The sequence below is a fragment of the Coregonus clupeaformis genome, unplaced genomic scaffold (assembly GCF_020615455.1).
Source record: "Coregonus clupeaformis isolate EN_2021a unplaced genomic scaffold, ASM2061545v1 scaf5402, whole genome shotgun sequence".
NCBI lineage: Eukaryota > Metazoa > Chordata > Actinopteri > Salmoniformes > Salmonidae > Coregonus > Coregonus clupeaformis.
Genome location: NW_025538856.1, coordinates 4,300 through 10,398, shown reverse-complemented (window position 1 = coordinate 10,398; position 6,099 = coordinate 4,300). Strand labels below are relative to the sequence as shown.

The following is a 6,099-nucleotide window of genomic DNA, read 5'->3' as shown; positions in this document are numbered from 1 at the left end:
CCCTAACCCCTAACCCTAACCCCTAACCCTCAACCCCTAACCCTAACCCTAACCCTAACCCTAACCCTAACCCTAACCTCTTTTATAGTGTTTTTCTAGGCAAATGAAAAAAGTGATCCTGGAATATGCCTTTCCTATTTCCTTTTATATTCTGCCAATTTGAATGGCCTTTCTGACCCAGGCACATGAACCACCTCTGAGCAGTCTGGATACAAAAGGACATAAGGTCCTTCGTGCATGTCCTTGTTAAATGTTGTCATTTTCTGGACAGCTTGTTTCAGTAGATCAGGTGCTGCTACCTCTGGGTCTGTAAATAACGGTAGTGTTTTCCCTCTTAGAGGTTTTAAATCAGTTCCACTTGGCACCATCAATCCTACGTTTATCTAGTAAAATAACAAAGATATAATTAATGTATACATAGGTAAAATAAATATACACAAACACACAAATACATATAGAGCATTGCAAAATTGTATAGGACGGTCAGTACACCTTACCTGGACGTGTTTTCTTTCTTTAGGCCTATATCTTCCTTTTGGCCCATAGTTAAAAGACTGTCGTTCTTTTGATTTCGAGCTTCTGTACTCCATGAGCTGTTTGTATGATGGGCATGGCTGTTCTGCAGAAATGGACAGAGTTCCGAAACAGAAAGTTAGAAGCCGCTCAAAAAATCATTAGCGTTACTGTCCTTAGATAGCTAGCGTTTTGGTTTTGCTAAACTTACTTTGCATAGCACTGTCCGGCTGTCGAGACGTCCCCTGTGTTTCCAATGTTTCCGTCTTGTCCGCGTCCTTTAAAAACTCCAAACACCGACCACACGTAAAGCAAAACCGCGTTAAGCTGTTCATGTGTTTGCCACAAAAACGGGCAAAACATCCCTCGAGCCGCAGTCCATGTTCGATGCGGTCACCATAAACGCCATAAACTCCACAACAACAACACGAAAAGACCACGCTCATCACTTCCGTGTCACTTCCGGTATGTGGTACATTCCTTTTCCGTGAAGAATCTGTCATTTGTACATTTGTTTCGGGACTGGTAAAAGTGTTTTGCGTCTTGTTAATTTGTTTTCTAAAATGTAAATTTGTCTCGAGCTTTGTAAAGTCGCTGGGCCAGACAGGACTGGCAAAAGTGCTCTTCACTGACGAGTCGCGGTTTTGTCTCACCAGGGGTGATGGTCGGATTCGCGTTTATCGTCGAAGGAATGAGCGTTACACCGAGGCCTGTACTCTGGAGCGGGATCGAGGTGGAGGGTCCGTCATGGTCTGGGGCGGTGTGTCACAGCATCATCTGACTGAGCTTGTTGTCATTGCAGGCAATCTCAACGCTGTGCGTTACAGGGAAGACATCCTCCTCCCTCATGTGGTACCCTTCCTGCAGGCTCATCCTGACAAGACCCTCCAGCATGACAATGCCACCAGCCATACTGCTCGTTCTGTGTGTGATTTCCTGCAAGACAGAAATGTCAGTGTTCTGCCATGGCCAGCGAAGAGCCCGGATCTCAATCCCATTGAGCACGTCTGGGACCTGTTGGATCGGAGGGTGAGGGCTAGGGCCATTCCACCCCAGAACTGTCCGGGAACATACAGGTGCCTTGGTGGAAGTGTGGGGTAACATCTCACAGCAAGAACTGGCAAATCTGGTGCAGTCCATGAGGAGATGCACTGCAGTACTTAATGCAGCTGGTGGCCACACCGGATACTGACTGTTACTTTTGTTCAGGGACACATTATTCAATTTCTGTTAGTCACATGTCTGTGGAACTTGTTCAGTTTATGTCTCAGTTGTTGAATCTTATGCTCGTACAAATATTTACACATTAAGTTTGCTGAAAATAAACGCAGTTGACAGTGAGAGGATGTTTGTTTTTTTTGCTGAGTTTATATGCGAAAACAAACCATATGGGGGATTGGAAGTGATGCAGATAATTACATTGATGGAAGTTACAATCTATCTGCAATATTAATGCTGATCTAACCCCTAAAAAAAAGTATGGTTCTACGAATACCTGGAAGGCCATCAGTACTTTCCCTGTCACTCTGAATCTTTTGGGTGAGAAGATTCTCTGAGACAGTGCGTGGTCTGACATAAAACCGTACATGAACCGTGTGGGCACGTCCTCCCATGTCACGTCACCGGCGTGACTTTACTCATCCCTCGCGCTCTGGAGAGGTCATAATCCATACTTTCAATCATACGGATGGTTTACAACAGGGTTCTTCAATTCCGGTCCTGGAGGGCCGAAACACTTCTGTTTTTTATTTCTACCTGGTAGTTAATTGCACTCACCTGGTGTCCCAGGTCTGAATTAGCCCCTGATTAGAAGGAGAGGATGAAAAACAGAGGTGTTTCGGCCCTCCAGGACCGGAATTGAAGAACCCCTGGTTTACAAGGTATTCGTAGAACCATAGTTACATTTGTAACTTCTATTTCCTGAGCTACGCCCCTATACATAAATGTTTCTTGAAGGTATCTGACCAACATATTCCCAGTCATGTGAAATCCATAGATTAGGGTTTATTGAATTTATTTCAATTGACAGATTTCCTTTATGTGAACTCAGTAAAATCTTTAATTGTTGCATGTTTATTTTTTGTTCAGTGTATACATGAGTTGTATATAGGCCCTCTGTAGCTCAGTTGGTAGAGCATGGCGTTTTCAAAAAGTGAGAAATTCAGGCACAATAAGTTGAGTACTGCTTAAATAAACCCGACTTCGATGGTATATGTGCAGGAGCGCCACAATGCCTTAGAGTTAATCTTCTATAAGAGGAACAGGAGCGCAAGCTGTAGAACATTTTAGTTGCTGGTACTCAGCCCTGGTGAGCTCTTGCCCAAGTCAAGCACTGTTAGCAAAGACGGTCTCCCGAGTGGCGCAGTGGTCTAAGGCACTGCAATGCAGTGCTAGAGATCCTGGTTCGAATCCAGGCTCTGTCGTAGCCGGCCGCGACTGGGAGACCCATGGAGCGGCGCACAATTGGCCCAGCATCGTCCAGGGTATGGGAAGGAATGGCCGGCAGGGATGTAGCTCAGTTGGTAGAGCATGGCGTTTGCAACGCCAGGGTTGTGGGTTTGATTCCCACGGGGCCAGTATGAAAAATATATATTTAAAAAATGTATGCACTCATTAACTGTAAGTTGCTCTGGATAAGAACGTCTGCTAAATGACTAAAATGGAAGACCATTATATTATTATTTGTTCATATAGCCAACTATCAAGTCTTACTATCATTGATACAAAACAGTCAATAGGATGCTCACAACAACCAACTTCATGTGGCTAAATAGTGCTCACCAGCCAGTAAACATGAATATACAAATACAATTTATTGAATCACAACTTTTAATTTGAACGTAAAACATGCATAGGTGGCATTAGTGGATCAACGTTAGATGTCTTGGTATCATTGCTGATTCGCTTTGACTTTGTTGTAAAGGTAGTCCATCAGTTTCTAAATGAGAAAGATTAGTCAATTAATTGTAGGGGATATATTGTCCATTTTAAATGAGAAATTCACAACAGATTACATTTTACCATCAACTTCTGCATCTGGAGAATAGCCATGTCATCCAGTAACCCAATGTCGGCATCTTCAACAGTATCATCCGAGAGGCACAATGTCTTTGGAGAAAATATATGACTAGTTTAGACTGCTTGAAATAACTTAAACCCCAACAACCTCAATATGAAAAGTTACCTCTCCATGGGCTGTAGAGATTGTTACATGTGGAGACAATCCAGACAGGGAGCAATACAGGTGGTCATCACTGGCTGACCGCAAAACAGATCTAGAAACAGAATTTAGGACAGAATTAATTTGATCAACTCTGATATCCCTTAAAAGATTGCAGTTTTGAAACTGCAGTAAAGGTGCAGTAACTGCAGTCGACTCAACTGGTATTTTGGACCCAGTAATTGCAGAACTGCAGTTACACTGCACTGGGATTGTGATAAGTGAAGACAAACCCGTGTTTCGTTCCAGTCAGTGGCGACTGATCACTGATTTTGGCAAGACGAAGTTTTGGTTATTTTTGTATTTGTGGATGTGGCACACCTGCAAGAACAAATGAGCAGAATCAACCAGAAGAGGGCGTTTCAACTAACACTACTGAATTAGTTCAATCAGGTGTTTGAGTGGTGGACTGGAATAAAATGAGTAGCACCCGGTTGCTCACCAGGACTGATGAATATATAGGGAGAGTTACCGTAGGCTTCAGTGCTTGAGCTATTGGCAAGTAATCTGGCTTTCTTGGAACCCTTTAGAAAAAGAAAAAATACAATTTAGTACATTTTCTATGTGGAAATGGCCAGTCTGTTCCCAAACACACATTGGTCTAATGCCATGCAAATAAAGTGGGAGCTAAACTATACCTACCGCTGCCTAAACATCAGCCCTTTATGGTTGTGGGGTCTGCTCACCAACCAAGAATTCACAGAATGGGACAAACACCAAATTGAGACTGCATGCAGAATTCTGCATAAACATGGGTGTAGAACGTAAAACACCAAATAATGCATGCAGAGCAGAATTAGGCAGATACCCGCTAATTATCAAAATACAGAAAAGAGCCGTTAAAATTCTACAACTACCTTAAAGGAAGCGATTCACAGAGACCAGAGCCCCAGGACAGCTACACAATTAGACCCAACCAAATCGTGAGAAAACAAAATGATAATTACTTAACACATTGGCATGACTTTACCAAAAAAACACAGCAAACTGGACTGCTATTTGGACCTAAACAGAGAGTAGTGGCAGAATACCTGACCACTGACAACCAAAATTAAGGAAAGCTTTGACTATGTGTAGACTCAGTGAACATAGTCTTGCTATTGAGATGCAGCCATAGCCGGTCTTCTCTTGAGAGCCAGGTCTGCCTGTGCACTCTGCCCACAGAACGAGGTGGAAACTGACCTGCACTTCCTAACCTGCCAAATGTATGACCAGAGAGACATTTCCCTCAGATTACAGACCTACAAAGAACTCGAAAACAAATCAAATTTGGATAAACTCCCATATATTAGGCGAAATACCAGTGTGTCATCACAGCAGCAAGATTTGGGACCTGTTGCCACAAGAAAAGGGCAACTAGTGAAGAACAAACAATTGTAAATACAACCCCTGTTTATTTTCCCTTTTGTACTTTATCCATTTGCACATCTTTATAACACTGTTTATTATCTATTTCACGTGCTTTGGCAATGTAAACATACGTTTCCCATGCCAATAAAGCTCTTTGAATTGCGCAGCTACCTTTGATGGTTCTGTTGTAGTCTTCCGTTTATGAGCCGATGCACCTTCACTTACTTTGACTACAGAAGTAAGAAATGTATCGTTAATGACAAGTTTATATGCCATTTAAATTAATTGAGGAAATAAACCATTACCTTTTTTACTGAGCTTCCTAGTGAGAGGCTGGTGAATCTCGGGTGACTCGGTCTGTAAAATATGTTGGATGTTGACATTTCTACAGTAAGCCACAAGGAGGCAGTACTAAGCCATTTATAGCCAGTCGGATAATCAATGTTCCATCCTACCTTTATGGCGATTGTGACTTCACCTGCCGAAATGTCATCTGCTAGGAAAGTAAGGGGTGGAAACAACCCTTACTTAAAAACATACATGTATTCCAAAAAATTATTAAAATACAATTGAAAATCGCACCATTTATTAAATCCATTATCAGGGTTTTTTGAAGCGCAGGTGGCATTTTCATCAATTCCACTTTGAAAACCTGATCTACTGTTGCAAGAGTCTGCTCCAATTTTGCCTCCATCTCGTTTATACGGTCCTGTGCTGTAAAGGGAGAACATAGTGAATTCAGTTCATTTGAAGAACATGGAAAACGGACGGGTAGGGTTAGGCCTTCTTCAAATTAAAAACCTTCTTTCGAACTGTTGAATAAAAAGCGCCCCTCGCTTTTGGCGCATCTCTTTGCTAATTTGACCATCTGTGTGTCCTTCTGCCTGATTGCTGATTTTTTCTTATCCTTCTTGGTGCCATGGTTTCATCAGTGTGCCTTTTCCCCCTGCCTCCACATCACCTGAACGCTGATTTATAACCTTCAGGACACCAGGTGTTCCTGATCAGTCAATTGA

The 6,099-nt window shown here is 42.5% G+C and overlaps 3 long non-coding RNA genes across 3 annotated transcripts; all 3 read right to left on the bottom strand.

Annotated features, from left to right (window-relative positions):
• Positions 1–338: 338 nt before the first annotated feature.
• On the bottom strand, positions 339–613 carry LOC123490898. Its single transcript, XR_006661096.1, has 2 exons — positions 498–613; positions 339–383 (listed from the first exon to the last, which is right to left on the bottom strand). It is a non-coding gene; the product is annotated as an uncharacterized LOC123490898 (long non-coding RNA).
• A 2,698-nt stretch (positions 614–3,311) lies between these two features.
• On the bottom strand, positions 3,312–4,016 carry LOC123490897. The gene is made up of 4 exons (XR_006661095.1): positions 3,967–4,016; positions 3,698–3,788; positions 3,535–3,621; positions 3,312–3,451 (listed from the first exon to the last, which is right to left on the bottom strand). It is a non-coding gene; the product is annotated as an uncharacterized LOC123490897 (long non-coding RNA).
• A 198-nt stretch (positions 4,017–4,214) lies between these two features.
• On the bottom strand, positions 4,215–5,832 carry LOC123490899. Its single transcript, XR_006661097.1, has 5 exons — positions 5,666–5,832; positions 5,539–5,576; positions 5,389–5,440; positions 5,255–5,313; positions 4,215–4,257 (listed from the first exon to the last, which is right to left on the bottom strand). It is a non-coding gene; the product is annotated as an uncharacterized LOC123490899 (long non-coding RNA).
• Between the last annotated feature and the right edge of the window lie 267 nt (positions 5,833–6,099).